The sequence below is a fragment of the Pinus tabuliformis genome, chromosome 4_2 (assembly GCF_031772625.1).
Source record: "Pinus tabuliformis cultivar Carrire ecotype Pingquan chromosome 4_2, CPIR1, whole genome shotgun sequence".
Taxonomy (NCBI): Eukaryota; Viridiplantae; Streptophyta; class Pinopsida; order Pinales; family Pinaceae; genus Pinus; species Pinus tabuliformis.
This window is the reverse complement of record NC_142304.1, coordinates 1104348608-1104368199: the sequence shown is the minus strand read 5'-3', so window position 1 is coordinate 1104368199 and position 19592 is coordinate 1104348608. Positions and strand designations below refer to the sequence as shown.

The 19592-nt window shown below is 40.5% G+C and overlaps 1 pseudogene; it reads right to left on the bottom strand.

Annotated features, from left to right (window-relative positions):
• Window positions 1-4686: 4686 nt before the first annotated feature.
• On the bottom strand, window positions 4687-6442 carry LOC149173524 (signal recognition particle subunit SRP54, chloroplastic pseudogene; annotated as a pseudogene).
• Window positions 6443-19592: the final 13150 nt, after the last annotated feature.

Below are 19592 nucleotides of genomic sequence, written 5' to 3'. Positions count from 1 at the left end.
CATACCATCAATGATGTACCCAAGATATTGAACCTGGGTCATACCAAAAGTGCATTTCTCGAAATTGGCACACAACTTGTGTTGTCGCAGGTTTTGAAGGTCCTGTCGAATATGGTGGAGGTGCTCTTCCCAACTCTGGTTGAAGAAAAAACTGTCATCCAAATAAACCACCACGAATGAGTTGGTGAAGGGTCGCAAGATGTCCATCAGACTCATGAAGGTTGCAAGACATTCATAAACCCGAAAGGCATGACCAACAATTCGAAAAGGCTCTCCTTGGATTTGAAGGCAATATTCCACACATCGAAAGGTTTGATTGGTAACTGGTGATATCTGGACTTCAAGTCAATCTTGCTGAAATATTTGGCCGCTTTGAGCTGGTCCATTATGTCATGAATTCGTGGGATAGGATACCTATTCTGGACAATGATCTTGTTCAATGCCCAATAATCAATACAAAGTCTCCATGTCCCGTCCTTTTTTTGTACCAACACGACCGGGCTCCCATAAGGTGATGAACTTGGCCTGATGTGCCCTTTCTACAACAACTCCAAAATCTTCCTATTGATTTCATCATTCTCTAGAACAAAGCGTTGATATATCAGTCCATTGGGTAGTGGCGCGCTCGAGGTCAGATCGATGGTGTGTTTTATCTGACAGTGTAGAGTTACCTTTGTGGGTGAGGTGAAGATGTCCCTATACTCCTCCACAACCTTGTCCATATGCTACTACCGCGTGGAGAAGCCCTATCTGGTAGGCCTTGGCCACAATATTATTCTTGTCCCGATGGCGAATCATAAGGAAAACAAATTTCCTAGTCTGGGAAATGATCTTACTGCATTGCTTCGTAGTGATCAAAGAAATGGTGGTAGGCGGTCCTACCTTCAGTATCTTGTACAACTTATTTCCAAAAGTAATAATAATAGTGCGAGACCTAGACTCATACACAACATGCCGCTTCCACAAGTATGGTTGGCCTAATAATACATCACAAACTTCAAGATAAGAAACATCACATGGTACCTCATAGTGTTGGCTAAAGAAGAGATCTCGCCCTTGGTGAAGCCACACAATAGTGTACGACTGCGGGTGTGGTGTGGTTGGTAGGCCCAATCGTTTCATGACCTCTACTGAAATGAGGTTCTTTTGGCTCTTGCTGTCAATAATGAACTGCATCGGAGAACCCTTCATCCACATCTGCGAGTCGAAGAGCCACTCCCCTTCCTCTTGATCTTCGGGCTCATCCTTATGGATCTTGGTGGTGGCAACGGTGGCACTAGGATCCACATTGATAATATGCTTCCCTTTGTTGTTCCTCTTGTTAGTTTCCTACTCAGAGTCAGAACATGTATCTGATTAAGAAGCCTTCAACTCGAACACCAATGACTGCTTTGCTCGACACTCACTTGTGTTGTGAGTGGAGCTATTATGGAACTCACACCATTTCCCTGTATCTTTATTTGTCTTCGTGGTGTTATTCTTTGCTTGTGGCTTTGATGAGTTGTCCTGGGTTGACCCGCCTTGGCTTTGTCCTTTGTTATGTGGTTTGGGGGTGCCTTTTCCTTGCTTCAGATTCGTAGATCCAAAGTTTCATTTCTTCTGTTTAAATTTCTACTTGATCTTAACAACATATCATTAGTTGGTGCCAAGCGAGGAAATGTCCAGGAACTCCATCTCGTCCTGGATGTACTTGTATAGATAGTCATGGTACTTGAGTACCAGATGCCACTCAGAATCCTTGATACCTAGCTTCATGTGAAGGGTATGGAAAACATTTGTGAACTTCGATACATCTTGGTCCCTTCCCTACCGCGACATGGTCCACTTTATGTATTTATCTTCATAGCTCTCGACAGGATAATATTGTTCCTTGATAGCATCTTGGAAAGAATTCTTAGTGGGTGCGACTGAAAACTGTAAAGATTCCCTCATCCTTTTGTTTATAGTATATTTCCCGCCAATCCTTGACATGTGGGGTGGATTTGAGGAGTGTAAAAGTAATATTTTCCTGATTAGAAAAGTCATCAACTAAAAAATATCCTTCCAACAGATTTAACTATCTATCTACAATGTCTAGATATCTCTGGCCTTCAAATATGGGAATGTGAAAGTTAACTTGTACCTTAAAAGGAGTGGCACTTTAAGAGTGACTGCTTGATGAATATGCGTCGCCTGTGGGTAGTCGTCGAAGGATCTGGGCATAGTTATCCATCATCACGTTCCTATGTCGCTAGAGGGATTCGTCCAATAATATTTTGAAAGGATCTCCTACCCCCTCACCTTTATTTTCTTCTGCCATGGGAGGCCGTCGGGGTTTGTGAGGCTAGTCTTTCAAAGGTTCAACTAGTTCGAGCCATAATTCCCTATACCTTGAGCTTGCTGGGGACATGTAAAGAAAAACAGAGAAATAAAAAACCTCTCTGATGTCACAAATTCAGACTTATGCTGGAACGCAAAAAAATACAAATATACGCATAAACACATAGATGCAACAGAAATAAAACTTTATTTCACTAATACCAAAGAATTGAAAAATGCTTATATACAGAAATGGAAATAAACTAGCTCGGGCGATGGTAGCTTATCTCTGAGAAGATATGTGGTGGATACATGCCTCTGAATTGTATTACATTGACGCTCAAGGGCCTTTTTATTATTTAACAACAAGCGAAAACCCTAAAGAACCAAAACTCTAACCGTAGGAGATGGAACAACAAGAGTTTGTGGGCCTTGTTGGCATTAGTTGGGTAGCCAAGTTCTCGGGGTCATAACTTGGTCATATTATCTCCGTTTGGCGCGTATGATACCACGTTGGAAAGATCTATTCGAGTACTACAAGATTTTCCATAGGAATATAGCCCATGTTGTGGACCTAAAAAAAATACCATTTAGGGGGTCAAAACTGCTCTGGAAGTTAATGGCCTAAAAAACTGCTAAAAATAGTAAATGATCCTATAATCAAGGAAATTGATGAAACCGATTAGAGGTCTAGGTGGAATAGGCAGGTGGCCACCAATATCCATCTGGATCAGTCCTCCCTCCTTAGGAAGCAATGGTCCCCATTGTGTACAGAGCCTCCATGAGGTGAGAATTTCTATTGAACCTAGTCCCTTGTGAACCGCTTGCCCTGGTGAAGGAGTTGGCCCACTTTGACAACTCGATAAAGCTAGATCCTATGTTGGCAAGTGTTCTTGACCTATGTGTCCATGATATGACCAGTTGTTGCCTGTTCCATGTAGTCTGGGTTTAACTCCATTGGTGTGAGTTGTTCTACAATGTTAGATGTGTCTAGCAATGGTGGAAAGTATGACCGAAGACGGTACACATTGAATATTGGTTGCAAACCAATGAACAGTGGAATGTTGAGCTCGAAGGCATTTTCCCTACAGCCTTGGTGATGGTGTATGAAACATAAAAACTGATAGCTTGTTGACTTAAATGTAAAAATACATAAGTGGTATTTAATAATAATAATTTATTATATATAAAAATGTATATGTGATATGAATGTTACAATGAGGACCCGCCTATATATACCTAAGCAGGTGTCTTTTCGTGACTGGGCATGTCTTTTAGACATGTTTTTTCACTTAACTAATGACTATCTAACCTAACTAATATTTTATTATTTAATATCTACATTAATTTTATTTATGTCACTTATTATGAATTATATTCATAACATAGCCCTTTCCTTCGGAAGCTTTGTCCTCAAAGCTTTAATACTGTCTATTTTCTTCACTTAGTGTCTGTCGTCTGTCTCGATGTATATAATCTGGCCATCCTCTCGTCTTATAGCTCATCAATAATATTCCCTTATTTTTTTTAATAATAATAATAATTTTTTTAATAAGTCTAATTTTTTTTCATTTTTTTAATAATATTATTATTATTATTATTATTATTATTTTTTAAATAATAATTAAATTAATTTAATATATATAATAATTAAATTGATTTAATTATATAATTAATTTATAATGAAGTGATTATAGCGTTGCGTTGAGTTGAATCATCGTTTGACCAACTTTGAAAAACTTGTGAAGGCCGGCTTAAACAACCCGTGACAACGTCGACAAGATTCAATGGCGTTGAGCAATGACGATGTATGGCGTCTGACTGACTATGTTCTGGTAGGCCAACGAGCTTGGTGGAGGGGTCGACAACGGAAAAAATTGTCGTGTCATTTTGATCGACAGGGATATCCCTGCATATAACATGACAGAAACACCAAAAAACTTGTAATGCACGTAATCCGTAACTTTTACGAGGCGCCACAACCATATGGATTATTCCACGTCTGTGGATATATTGTAGGGACCTACTAATCTGGTAGAGAAGATTACGTGCCACCTTTATATGCCCATTGTGCAGTATGGCGGTTCTCAACACATCACTCTCCCAACTTCCGAACATTCCGAACATGCTCAGGATGGCACGTGCAACTCCTCTCTGGATTTTGATATGCTCTGAAGAGAGCAGGGTCGTGAGCTGACAAACGAGGGCATCGTCGCCAATCCTATCCCTGTAATCCTCAACCCGTGATGCCAAAACCCTAATAAGTTTAAGAACTAAAAGCTGTACTTGAGGATATGGTGACAACAACACTAAGTTGAAATCCCTGCTATTGTCGTCTAGCTCGACAAGAGCACGCATCGTTTCCTTGGGCAAAGACAATGCCAACACTCAAAAAATTCTCAGACCTGGGAGTTGGACTCCAAGAATCGACTTATTGTCCGCGTGAGGTCGTTGTCTTATTAGGAGAAGCAAATGGGCGATCACTTCTTTGTGTATGATCGTTCTTCGAGCCGATTCGCTGTGTTTCGCAAGAGATTTCAAGAGACCCAGAGTAAACGCGTCCATAATCTCGACATCCACTGCAAGGGTTTCAAAAGCGGAAGATATTTTAAGATGCTGAGTTATAACAAAAACGACCTCCTCTTCACCCATTGCATTGATAATCGATTCTACAATTCTCAGACTCTTTTCTGCTTCACAGATCTGTGCAACATATATCTTCCCCATACCAGGGATCATTCCAATCACTCGATTCATAGAACCCATTCATGCAATAGCACGAGTCTGTTTTAGGAAGTCATTGAAATCAAATTTTGACTCCATGATCTTCTTTTGTAATTCCTCTGCCTCTTCTTGTTTCATAACTTTCTGTGCCTTTTCAACAAATGAAAGGACATCTCCCATTCCTAAGATGCGGCTAGCCATGTGATCAGGGTAGAAAGGCTCAAGGTCTTCCATGCATTCTCCCTATCCAACAAATTTGATGAGTTTACCTGATACCTCTCTAACACTAAGAGCTGCACCACCCCGATAATCGCCATCAAGTTTAGTGAGTATGGCCCCAGTGATTCCAATTTCCAAATTGAATGCTGCCACCAAAGCTGCAGCTTCTTGGCCAGTCATTGCATCAACCACAAGCAAAACCTCTGTAGGATTCACAACCTGCTTTACTTGCTTCAGTTCATCCATCATACTTTTGTCTACCTGCAGTGTCCACAATGACCACATCCATGCCCTTCTTCTTTGCCTCTTCCAAACCCTGCTTTTCTATTTCCATTAGAGTCACTTTTGGTCGTACTTTGTACACAAGGACTTCCACCTGCTTTTCGAGAATTACAAGCTGATCAATAGCAGTAGGCCTATATACATCGGCTGCAACCAACATACAATTCTTGCCTTTCTTCTTGAGATAAAAAGCCAACTTTGCACAAGTTGTCGTCTTTCCAACACCCTGTAGACCCACCATCAATATCATAGTAGGACCAGTTTTTGCAAAATCCAGTTCTGCAACCTCTCCTCCCATTAGTTTCACGAGCTCATCATTCACCACCTTTACTAATTGTTGATCGGACCTAACTCCTTGAACAACTCCCACACCAATGGCCTGTTCAGTAACGACCTTTACAAACCTTTGGACAACAGGTAGACTCACATCTGCTTCTAAAAGAGCTCTCCAGATATCCCGCATGGGCTCTGCCATGTTCTCCTTGGTCAAAACATCTTGCTTCCTTAGTTTGGACCAAGCTGCTTCAAGGCTAGTTGTCAATTGCCCAAACATTTCTGCTCTTACAAGATACATGAACATGTTCAGTGGACAAGTCGAAATGTTGGGGCTTGAAGGATCATTTTCATCTTCATGTTCATTATCATTAGAATCATCATCTTGATCTGTATCATTCTCATATTCAACATTATTAACATTTTGATCGAATTTTTCTTATTTTTCTTCTTCCACATTTTTCTCTTCATCATATTTCTTATTATTGATTTCCTTTCGACATTCTTTAACTTCTGCAATAGATTTTTCTAATTGCCGAAATGCTTCTTGAATACTAAATTGCTCGACGCAATTAGGACGTGAACGTAATGGCACATTGTGTGGCGAAAAACGTTCAAAGACTCGCATCATTATATAGTGTGCCATGGCTCCGATACCACTGAAACATAAAAACTGATAGCTTGTTTACTTAAATGTAAAAATACACAAGAGGTATTTAGTAATAATAATTTATTGTATATAAAAATGTATATGTGATATGAATGTTACAATGAGGACCCGCCTATATATACCTAAGTAGGTGTCCTTTCATGAATGGGCATGTCTTTTCACTTAATGAATATTTAACCTAACTAATATTTGATTATTTAATATTTACAATAATTTTATTTATGTCACTTGTTATGAATTATATTCATAACAGTGTATGATTCATATCAAAGCAGGCGAAGCTTGCGGTGGGGCCCAGCAAGGTGTTCCTTCTGCAGATGTAGTCAAACTTTGTCGCCCACCTGGAACTTATGTTACACTCGATGATGATCATGTCGCTGCTTGTACTTAGCATCGACTTTGTCCAATATGTCATGAACTTGTTGGAAGATGTGCTAAATGCGTTCAATGAAGCTGTTAGCCCTGTCAGTGTCGGACTAGACATGAGATTAATCTTCCTGAGTACCTGCAAATGGTATGGCCACATCAATGGGACATAATGGTTGGAATCTCGATCCCACCTAAAAAGTGTTGTGACTAGTTGAGCTATGGAGAGCTCTGTTGTAGCTGCGCTGGACATAGGGGAGGCTTTCATCCCATGTGCGTAGATGCTTCGAGTTGCACATACGCAGAATGTGTACGATCATCCTGTTGATGACCTCTGTTTGGCCATCTATTTGGGGATGGAATGTCGTGGACTTAGTGAGCTTGGTATCTAGTGTTGACCAAAGACTTGGACCAAAATGTACGTAGGAACCTGCTGTCCCAATCTGAGATAATGGATTGTGGGATTCCAAAGTGTTTCCACACTCGTTCAAAGAAGAGCTTAGCAGTGGCTTTTGTTGTGATACTCTTATTGTAGGCAACCATAATGGCCATCTTAGAGAATCTATCGATGATCACGAAAAGGCAGTCGTTTCCATGCTTAGTAAAAGGAAGGCCCGCCATGTAATCCATGGAAATGGATTCCCAAGGTCGACTAGGAGTAGACTGAGTAATATATAGACCTTGCTTCTTGATGGTCAGTTTGGAAATGACGTAGGCATTGCAAGATCTGATGTACTTCCCAACATCTTGTCGAAGGTTTAGCTAATAAAAATACATCTACAACACTGCCACTATTTTCTCTTCCCCGAAATATCCAGCGACCCGACTATAGTGCGCCTCCCAAATCATCTTGGCATGCTTGCTTGAAGGAACATAGAGGTGTCCCAAGTGGCATAATAATGCATCCTGGAGGTGAAAATTCTGAACTTCTTGCCTTTTAGGAGCGCTTGGTATGTGTTTTCGAATTCTGGATCGCTCTTGTAAAGATGCGGTTACCCCCAGTCTCATACCTACAAGAGTTGAGCCGAGTGGTTAGTGCTATGATTGACGGTTGGGTGAGGAAGTCTGCAACATTTTTGGTATTGCCCTTCTTGTACTTAATGTTGAAATTGAACTGTTGTAGATATGTGGATAATTTCTGATGGTGATCGTTTTGCAACTGCCCTTGTGTCTATATGAACTGCAAGAGTTGGTGGTCTGAGTGGATGGCCATTTCCTTCCCCAAAATGTAATTCTTTCATTGTCGACAGCCTAAACAACATAATACATATCTTTGTCATAGGTGTGATACTTTCAGATTGTGTCTGTAAGTGTCACTGTGATATGCCACTAGATGCCCCTGATGAGTGAGAACTGCACCAATAACATAGTTAGAGACGTCTGTCTCGATCTCAAACGGTGGCTAAAATTCTGGTAATGTGAGCACTAGTGCATAAAAGAGATGATGCTTCAACTTTATGTTTGGTCAATTTAGAGTGTCCTAAATTGCTATATTAATTGTCAATGCGGGAGCCGTAAACTGTTGAAGTGTGGCACACTATATGTGCAAGATAACCTATTTCTTAATTTTTGTCGTTTTTGATTTTTATTTTGTTTTTGGGGGTTTTTATCTTAGTTTATCTCCTATTGTGAAATGGAAGGTCTAAATGGATATAAAAATTTTCAAGGCAATTATGTCCTTTAAAATGATTTCCAAAACTTCAAACTTCACAAGATCTTAGAACATGCAATGATGAAATTAATTCCTAAAAGAAAATGAAAATGTGCCACTATTCTAATTAAACAAACAGTGAACTATTGATCATGAAACCATTATCCCTGCTGCTATCTAAATACAAAAGAAACTATACTCAAAGAAATCTATAAAATTCAAGTAAAGTAGAACTAAAACCAAATTACGTCAATTCATATTCTGACCCCTCACCATTAGTCTCGCTATGGCTTTCGGAGGTAATCATAAACAACTTGAGCAATCTGATATCTAATTTGCAGAAAAATAAGCTAATATCAAATTACACACTCATACTTCAATCCCTCACCATTAGTCTCGCTATGGCTTTCGGAGGTAACTGATAATGACATGAGCAATTTAATATCTAATTTGCAGAAAAATAAACTAATATCAAATTACACACTCATACTTCAATCCCTCACCATTAGTCTCGCTATGGCTTTCGGAGGTAACTAATAATGACATGAGCAATTTAATATCTAATTTGCAGAAAAATAAATTAATATCAAATTACACACTCATACTTCAATCCCTCACCATTAGTCTCGCTATGGCTTTCGGAGGTAACTGACAATGATATGAGTAATTTAATATCTAATCTAACTAATAAAGCCAATGAACAGAACTGAAATAAACAAAACAGTGCTGGAATTAAAAACTAAGAAAAATAAATCAGCAGAAAGACAAGACTGATTCCATGTCATTAGTCATTGTGGAAACTATATGCAAATGCCCGGGCTGCCTACTGTAATCTGGAAAAAATACACTGATCAACATTAACAACAATGTAAAGCATGTAAAATCATGGACAAAAATAAAACGTTAGCACCATAAGAAATGCAATATATACAAGTGAATAATTATGGGATAATGAACGTAAGAAACACAATGTGAAATTATATAGCAAATAAACAAAACCTCGGTGTGTGCAGGGGCCCTTTGCACAACCTCGGGCAACAACTATCAACCACAAATTATGCTTATAAACAAGGTCTTCTCATATATTCAAAACGCAGTCATAACAACGAAACAGTTTCACGACACAGTGGGCTTTCTTAACAACAAAATTAAATTACCAAGACTAACTATTATGCATATGGAAATACATTATTTATAATAGAAGGCTACATAACTAATTTCCTAAAAACTGCGCTGATAGAGGACACGTGAATGACAATGTCCATGGATCTAGCATCATGGCTGCCGTGATGATTAAATCTATTGAGGGTGGCTGTTGGATTCGCCTTATGGAGCAGTCCACAGGTGTTTATATGTCCCCAGAGATCTAGGAACAGCCACGCAAGTCTTCACGTGCTTAGAAACGGAGTCCTATTGCTGTAGGACTCCTATATTTGACCACCGCTTGACCACCTTTGACCACGACCTTCTTTGATGAATTCGACTGAGCCAATAGGACTCGGTCCATGTCCACGTCATTTTCAACTTGCCCATGTGGCTCGATTTGCCTGAAGACACCTGCAACATAGAGTTTAACAAAAAGTCTGCGAAAAGTTGAACTGGCTGCGGAAAGTGACAAGATTCCACAGCTTATGAGCAAAAATCTAGTTCAAACAGCAAACACAAGTCATAGTTAGAAAACCACTTTATGTGATCTTTTAAACTCAATATGCAATGATGTTGATAGCTTATGAGGTTCAGGTGGATGGAAAAAGTTTAAGAAAATGTGTAGGAAAAGTGTGGTTTCGGGGCTCAACACTTTACAAACACCTTTTGTTGGGATTTAGACCAAAATAACTTTGCTTTGGTGAAATGACTCAAAGAGAAAGTGATATGAGAGAACCCCAACATGAACCTGCAGTAGAAGTTGGAAAGGCCCAGAAAGCTGTAGAGTTATGTTAGAGTTGTTGGGGCTCGCCAATCCCTATTGAATTGTATCTTGGCTCAGTCCACATGCACACCCTGCTCATCAATGATATACCCTAGATATTGAACCTGGGTCATACCAAAAGTACATTTCTCCAAATTAGCACACAACTTGTGTTGCCGTAGGGTTTGGAGGACCTGTCGGATATGGTGGAGGTGCTCTTTCCAAGTTTGGATGAACATCATAATTTCATCCAAATACACCACCATGAATGTGTAGGTTTTAACCCCGTACATAAATTACCTGCATACTAATTCTAAAACACAGAAAATAAACAATGCGAGAGCATAACACATAAAACACATATACACAGAGATTTCCCCTGGATCCCAAAACTGGGACTACCAGCTTGATTTTTCATTATATTCCTTTCAATGTTACAATAGATATTAATACATGCCGAAGCATCCAATACATGGACGAAAAACCGTTATGTCCAAAACCATGGACCGAAAACCATAGGTAGGTTTGCCCAACCTAATATAGGGTCCAATTTTTTTTTTCTCAGGGCACTACCCCGGACCCCATAGAGGGGGGCTACCTGCCCCCCTCAAACCCCTCGGACAGGGGGGGCTTCTGCCCCCCTGTGACCCCCCCACTGCGCAATTGGCACAACAAAGGGGGGGGGCTTCGCCCCTCCTCTAACCCCCCAGTTCACTACATAGGTTAGTCATGGAAAGAATATAACACAACCCAACAAAATGAGTTGGTCATGGGTCACAAGATGTCGTCTATTAGCCTCATGAAAGTTTCAGGGGCATTTGTCAACTCGAAAGGCATGACCAACTATTCGAAAAGGCCCTCCTTGGATTTGAAGGTAGTCTTCCACATTAGAGGGTTCGATCAGTACCTGGTGATAATCGAACTTCAAGTCAATATTGCTGAAATATTTGCCCCCCTTGAGTTGGTCTAGAAGGATTTATTTGTGGGATTGGATACCTATTCTGTACAGTGATCTTGTTCAAAGCTCAATAGTCAATGCAAAGTCTCCAAGTCCTTTCCTTCTTATGTACCAACACGATCAGGCTCCTAGAGGGTGATGAACTTAACCTTATGTGACCATTCTGCAACAACTCCTGAATCTACCTCTTGATTTCATCGTTCTCCAGAACATAGCGTCAATAGATTGATTCATTAGGTAGCGACACACTTGGGGTCAGATAGAAGGAGTGTTTGACCCAACAATGTAGAGCTACCCCTGTGGTTGAGGTGAATATGTCCCTGTACTCCTCCACAACCTTGTCCATCAGCTGTTTCTGTGTGGAGGAGCCTTGTCTGGAGGCCATGGACACGATCTTCTTATTGCCCTAAGGGCGAATCATAAGTAAAACAAATTTTCAGGTTTGGGAAATGATCTTACTACATTGCTTCACAATGATCAAAGAAATGGTGGTAGGTGATGCTACGTCCAATATCTTGTACAACTTATATCCCAAAGTAATAAACAAAGCGAGGCCTATTCTGATACACAACATGCCTCTTACATAAGTATGGTTGGCCTAATAATACATCACAAACTTCAAGATGAGCAAACATCACACAGTACCTCAGCTGTGAAGGTCTTGATGCTGCAGGGAAGGCGACATTGTTGGCTGACCTAGAGATCTAGCCCTTGGTGAAGCCACCCGATAATGTATCGCTGCCTGTGTTGTGTGGTCGGTAGACCCAACCGCTTCACGAACTCTGTTGAAATGAGGTTCTTTTGGCTTCCGCTATTGACATTGAACTGTAGCGAAGAACCCTTCACCCACATCTGTGAGTGGAAGAGCCGCTCCCTCTCCTCTGGATCTTCAGGCTCATCCTTCTGGATCTTGGTGATGGGAACCATGGCACTAGGATCCACATCGATAATATGCTTCCATTTTTCATTATCCTTGTCGGTTTCTGACTCAAAGTCAGAACATGCATATGATTCAGAAGCCTTCAGCTTGACCATCAGTGACTGCTTGGATCGACAATCACTTGTGTTGTGAGTGGGGCTCTTATGTAAGTCACACCATTTCCCTGTGTCCTTCTTTATTTTCGTGGAGTTTTTCTTTGCTTGCGACTTCAACAGGTTTTCCTAGGTCGCCTCGCCTTGAATTTGTCATTTTCTTTGTGGTGTGTGGGCGCCTTTCTTTTGCTTCGGATTCACATCCAAAGTCTCATTTCTTCTATTTAAATTTTTTCTCAATCTTGACAACGTATCAATAGGCTACACCAAGCGAGGAGATATCCAGGAACTCCATATTGTCCTGGATGTACTTGTGTAGAATTCTGTGGCACTTGAGTGCCAAATGTCACTTAGAATCTTGGATACCAATCTTTGTGCGAAGGGTATGAAAAACATTTGCGAAATCCGACATATCTTGGTCCCTTCCCTGCCGCAACGTGGTCCACTTTATGTATTTATATTCATATCTCCCAACATGGTAATTTTGTTCGTTGATGGCGTCTTGGAAATAATTCCAAGTGGGTGCGACTGAAAACTGTGAGGATTCCCTTTTGTCCTTTTGTTCACAACAGATTTCCCTCGAGTCCTTGATATGTGGGGTGACTTTGAGGAGCACAAAAGTAATCTTTTCTAGATTGGAAAAATCATGAACTGAAAAATATCCTTCCAACAGATTTAACCATTTATATATGCCATCTGCATCTATCTGACCTTCAAATATGGGAATGTCAAATTTAACTTGTACCTTAAAAGGAATGGCACATCTAGAGTGGCTACTGGATGAAGATGCGTCACTTGTGGGTAGTTGATGAAGGATTTGGTTAAAGTTATCCATCATCACGTTCCTTTGTTGGTTGAGGGATTCCTCGAGCAATATTTTGAAATAATCTCCTGCCCCCTCGTCTTTGTTTTCTTTCGCCAAGGGAGGCCGTCAGGGTTTGCGAGGCTAGTCTTGTGAAGGTTCGACGAGTTCAATTCCTAACTACTTATACCCTGACCTCGTTGGGGACATGCAAAGAAAAAAAAAGAAAGAGACCTATCTATTACCACTGATCCAGACTTATACAGGAATGCAACAAAATAAAAACATACGCAAAAACACAAAGATGCAACAAAAATAAAACTTCATTTCATTAATACCAAAGAACTTGAATATGCTTACATATAGAAATGGAAATAAACCAGCTCGGGGGATGGTAGCTTATCTCTGAGAAGATATGTGGTGGCTAGATTCTTATGAAATGTGTTAAATGATGCTTAAGGGCCTTTTTATTATTGAGCAATAAGGGAAAACCCTAACTTCATGAGATGGAACAACAAGATTTTGTGGGCCCTGTTCGGGCTAGCTGGGTAGCCAACATCCCAGGGTTGTAACTTGGTCATATTATCTCCGTTTGATGAGCTGAATTTGCTTGCGTAGCTGCAAATGATGTGGCCACACCAATGGGACACATTGGCTGTAATCCCAATCCCACCTTAAAAGGGCCGTGATTAGTTGAGCTATGGAGAGCTCTGTTGTAGCTGTGTTGGACATAGGGAAAGTTTCATCCCATGTGCGTGGATTCTTCGAGTTGTACATGCACATAATGTGTACGATCATCCTGTTGAAGACCTCTGTTTGGCCATTAGTTTGGGGGTGGAAATCATGGACTTAATGAGCTTGGTATCTAGCATCGACCAGAGACTTGCCCAAAATGTACTTAGGAAACTGTTGTCTCGATATGAGATAATGGAATATGGGACCCCAAAGTGTTCCTATGCTTGTTCAAAGAAGAACTTAGTAGCGAATTCTGATATGATACTCTTCTTACAGGCTGCCAGAATGGCAATTTTACAAAATTTTTTGACGACCACGAACACGCAGTCGTTTCCATACTTAGTAGAAGGAAGGCCCGACATGTAATCCATGGAGATGGATTCCCAAGGTCGACAAAAAGTAGGCAGAAGAGTATATAGGCCTTTCTTCTTGATGGTAGGTTTGACAATGGCACAAGCAGTGCAGGATATGTTGTACTTCCTAAAATATTGTCGAAGTTTCGAGCAATAAAAATAATTCCACAACACTGACACTGTTTTCTCTACCCCGAAATGTCCAACGACTTGATTGTAGTGCGCGTCAAAAATCATCTTGACACACTTTCTTGAAGAAACTTGGAGGTGTCCTAGGTGGCATAACATTGCATCTTGGAGGTGAAAATTTGGAACTTTCTTGCATTCCAGGAGTGTCTGGTATGTGGTGCCAAATTCTTGATTGCTTTTGTAAAGATGTGGCCACCCTGTAGTCTCGTGCCCACAAGATTTGAGCACATTGGTCAGTGGTCAGCTAAGGAAATTTGCAACATTTTTGGTGCTTCCCTTGTTGTGCTTAATGTTTAAATGAAAATGTTGCATCTATGTGGACCATTTCTAATGGTGATAATTTTGCAACTTCCCTTGTGTCTCCATGTACTACAGGTTCAGTGGTATGTGTGGATGACCATTTCCTTTCCCCATAATGTAATGCTTCAATTTTCGGCATACCTGCATAATGGAATACATCTATTTTTAATAGGTGGGATACTTTTAGATTGTGTCTGAAAATGTGTCACTATCATATGCCAGTGGATGCCCCTATTGAGTAAGAACTACACCAATAGCATAGTCAGATGCATCTATCTCTATCTCAAATGGGTTATGCAGGTCTAGGAATGTGAGCACTAGTGCAGAGCAGAGGCGATGCTTCAACTCGAATAACCTGTTCTGTTGGAATTCAGACCAATTTTTTTTCTTTTGCTCTTCCCTTGGTGACTTGACACAAAGGCCAAGTGATATGAGAGAACCCCAATACGAACATGCGGTATAAGCTGGCAAGAACTAGAAATTTTCGAAGCTCTGTTAGGGTGGTTGGGGATGGCCAATACCAAATAACTTGTATCTTGGTTGGCTCCACATGCACACTCCATCATCAATGACGTACCCTAGATATTGAACTTGGGTCATACCAAAAGTGCATTTCTCCAAATTGCCACACAACTTGTGTTGGCGCAGGGTTTGGAGGACCTGTCGAATATGGTGGAGGTGCTCTTCCCAACTCTGGCTAAAGATCAGAATGTTATCCAAATACACCATTATGAATGAGTTGGTGAAGGGTCACAAGATGTTGTCCATCAACATCATGAAAGTTGTGGGGGCATTCGTCAACCCGAAAGGCATGACCAACCATTTGAAAAGTGCCCTCCTTGGATTTGAAGGAAGTATTCCACACATTGGAGGGTTCGATTGGTACTTGGTGATAACCAAAATTTAAGTCAATTTTGCTGAAATATTTGTCCCCCTTGAGCTGGTCCAGAATGTCATCAACCTATGGGATTGGATACCTATTCCAGACATTGATATTGTTCAGCGCCCGATAGTCAATACGAAGTCTTTAGGTCCCGTTTTTTTTCTATACCGACCTGATTGGGCTCCCACATGGTGATGAACTTGGCCTGACGTGCCATTTTTGCAACAACGCCTGAATCTGCCTCTTGATTTCATCGTTCTCTAGAACATAGCGTCAATAGATCAGTCCATTAGGTAGTGGCTCGCTCGGGGTCAGATCAATAGAGTGTTCGACCTGACAATGTAGAGGTACCCTTGTGGGTGAGGTGAAGATGTGATGTGAAGATGTTTGGGTAGTTACAACAGGGTTCAGACCCTCTCCAACTCCTGATGATTTTCGAATCTGCAAATTAACCAATTCGAACATACATAGCGGCATATAGATAAAGAATTTTAAAGAAACTAACTTTATATCATATAAGAAAATGATTAGTTATACATCAAAATAACATTCATACATGAATTATAACAGTATCTGATGCATAAAAAAAGTTAATCTCAGGAACAAGACAATGTTTCATTTTATTGTAGAAAGCTATCACTAACACAGAGATAATTCACCTCAGTCTTCTTCTTCCGGATCCAAGTGGAACCATCCTCCAGATCCGTCTAGTCCCAATCTTCAACAACCTCCTTCCATAACCAATACCATGATATCTCAAGCAAGTGGGAGAGTATCAACACTCAAGGAAACAAGGGTTTTCTGAAACTTGGGGAAGTGCTTAAAGCACAGGGATACTTCAGACTCAGTCGGGGATAATCTCAATATAATAATTTTATCTCTTCTCCTCCTTAAGGCCTTCCCATAGAATTCTATTTATACTTCTCCCAATTATTTTTTTAGTTGGGAAACAGTTGGGCCACGGGCACTAAGAGGTAAACAACAGGTAAAACCCGTGAACTCTGCCCATAATTAAGGAAATTTATTTTTTTAAGTGTTTTAACACATATACGCGGGTTGGGTATGGACTAACCCACATGTACACACTTTTTAAAAATATTTGGACCAAGTCTGGAAGGAGGGGTTGCCCTAGGCCATAAACCAAGCATCACAAGTACCAAGGGTGGTAATTGGAGCTATAACAGATTCCCCCTAATATATGAGGTTAGAAGGGGTACATGATGGCCGAAATGTATTAAGTATATGGAAAGGAAACCTATCGAGACTGAGAAGGACTTCGCTGGAATTCAGCCTGCCAAGCCATCAAAAAGAGATCAAAAGAAACTGTTGTCTTAGGTGGGCATACCCATGCTCAAATAAGGTAAATCATGTTTGCATATCAAGTACAAGTGGATCCACTATGTATACAAGTGTAAAGGACTGAAAGTACATAATGGATCATCTGATCATGATCGAAAAAGTACATGTATGAATATCACATATAAGAAGATGATCAATGAAGATGAAGGATGAAGCTGATCACTGATGCCAAAAACTGATCCCAACAGTGCCAAATGAACTTGATGGAATAAAATGATACTACATCGCAACTCGGATGCCAGCATATAAGATGTCACTATGAAGGACTGTAACATATAAGGTGGATGGTGTCGACTAGAAGTAATAGGAGCAACTGACAAGTGAACCAAAACATGCTGATGCAACCCGAGGTATTCATCGACCGCCGTGGTACATTTCTACACAATGGGAATAAATGATCTGAGGTCGACCACGTGAGAAATCATTTGATTACCGGTCATTGATGTATACCGTTAACAATCGCGAGACTACTCACCAATAATGATAATGAGAGTCAAGGTACCCAGTACAATCTAACAAGTTCGAATAAATGAGCTGAAGTCGAACACCTGGAAGAATCTATCAATCAGGGGACAATAATGGTTTCCCACTGTCGATAGCGACAGAATCTGCCATTGATGACTGCAAACCCAAAGGTACTGCCAAATGGACTCTAGATCTTTGTCACAGAGAAATGAGTCGTAGTCGATAGGAAAAGATCCACTAGAAGGAAGGCATTAAGGCATCCTTCATCAATCTAGCGCGAGTGTAACCTGTAGGCCAATAATGTGGAAGGAATTAGACAAAAAAGATGTAGTAACCCAACTGAAGCACATTTCCGTGTACACAAGATGTAGCTAGTGCACGATAGAAACCCTCTAAACCAACCAATAATGAAAGCTGACATAGAGGCGAGGAATCCACCAATAGGGTCAAATGGAAACCAAGGCACTACACGAATCCCAATGTGTGATAATGAAAGCTGATGTCGAACACAAGGGAAACCACTCAGTCAAAGACCCATGATACTGATCGATGCTAAGCACAAGGTGACCTATCAATAATGAAAATAGGGTCAGGGTGTGGCTCTAGGCCTGCCCTCAGAGCAATATGTCGTCGTCGATAAGGACAAGACCCGCCAACAAGAAGTCAATGGAGACCTCTCAAACCAGCACGAGCAAAGGACCAATATAGCTGATGTTATGAAAAAAATGATACTGACAACCAGGGATGGCCGACTGAAAAATAGGTCAAGAGACACCGTAGAGAGGCCAACTCAGGCTTACTTCCCTTGAACAAAAGCACGACTTAACGATGACCATATGGCAACATATGATAATTTTGTATAAGTTCGTCATGTAGGAGGCACAAGCGAAATCTCCATATGGTTGGAAGAGGTAACCAATCACAGGAGAACTGATTCAATAACAAGGTTAAGGCATACCTAAGTCAAACTAAATCCCACCCAAAATGGAGGAGAGACTTTCTTTTGAGGGATTTGTTCAAGTGTGACACGACTGACTCTAGTTGCCAACAATATATGAAAATGTTGTCCCGTTAATGCTTTTTTTGGAATATATAATTTTTTTGTCTTGTTCTTTAAGTTGGAAAAAGAATAAAAGGATACTATAGTACAGTGGAAAGAACGAGTGTCCGAGAAATAGATTATCTAGTTCCTGGGATGGGAAAAATCCTATGCTCAATGCAGGGAGGCGAAACTGGTCAAGGACACTCAAAAGGATGTTCCTTCCACGGGACAAAGGATGTGTTAGGTTGCAAAAGCTAAGTGATTGCATGGTTGATTTTGCAGAAGACATGGTCAAATAAGTGGCTTAAACACGAGTCCAAGTGAAGCCGGCTCAAGGCCAAAAGGTGAAAATAGTCAAAATGAAATGCAGCGAACAACTCAACACAAAGGAGCCTCTAGGGTATAAGGCCAAAAGTAAGGGTAGAAACAAGGAGAATGTGTCTTCAATGCACAAGTCATGGCGGGACTAAAGAGGACCCCGAGCCTACTCAGTATAACAGTATGGGCAACCAATGTCAGTGAGGTTCTAACTACGTTGCCCATGTAAAGGATAGCTCTACCATCGCATCATGATTTAAAAAATTGGCGAGTGAACATGGTTTGTTAACCAAGACACGATGGGGTCAACCCTATGGCTAATGTATCGCTGAATGGAGGCTAGTATGCAAGATGCAATGGAAAAAATGGTTTCCCTAACCTATATGCCAGTAAGTGAACGTTACCTGCCATGATGGGTTAGCGGTCATGGGACCAAAATAAGATCTTGAAGAAGTGTCCAAAATATCCTGAAACAATAACCCATTCTTGACAATCCAAGCCCACAATTCAAAAAATTCATGAGACGAAAAATCAAGTTTTGAGATTTTTTTTTTGAAATTTAAATCTATATATTGACTTTTAGACTCATGAAATTTTTATTGCTATTTAGAAAAAAGCTGTGGATCAAAAAGGAGAAGACTTGCCTCTGAAGAATTCGACCTTTCAAATCTCTAAAGTTACCAGGTAAATCTCAAACCATACATGCAATGTTTTGTGATACTTTTTAGAAGTTTTTATTAAGATTTGACCGTGGGAATTCATGT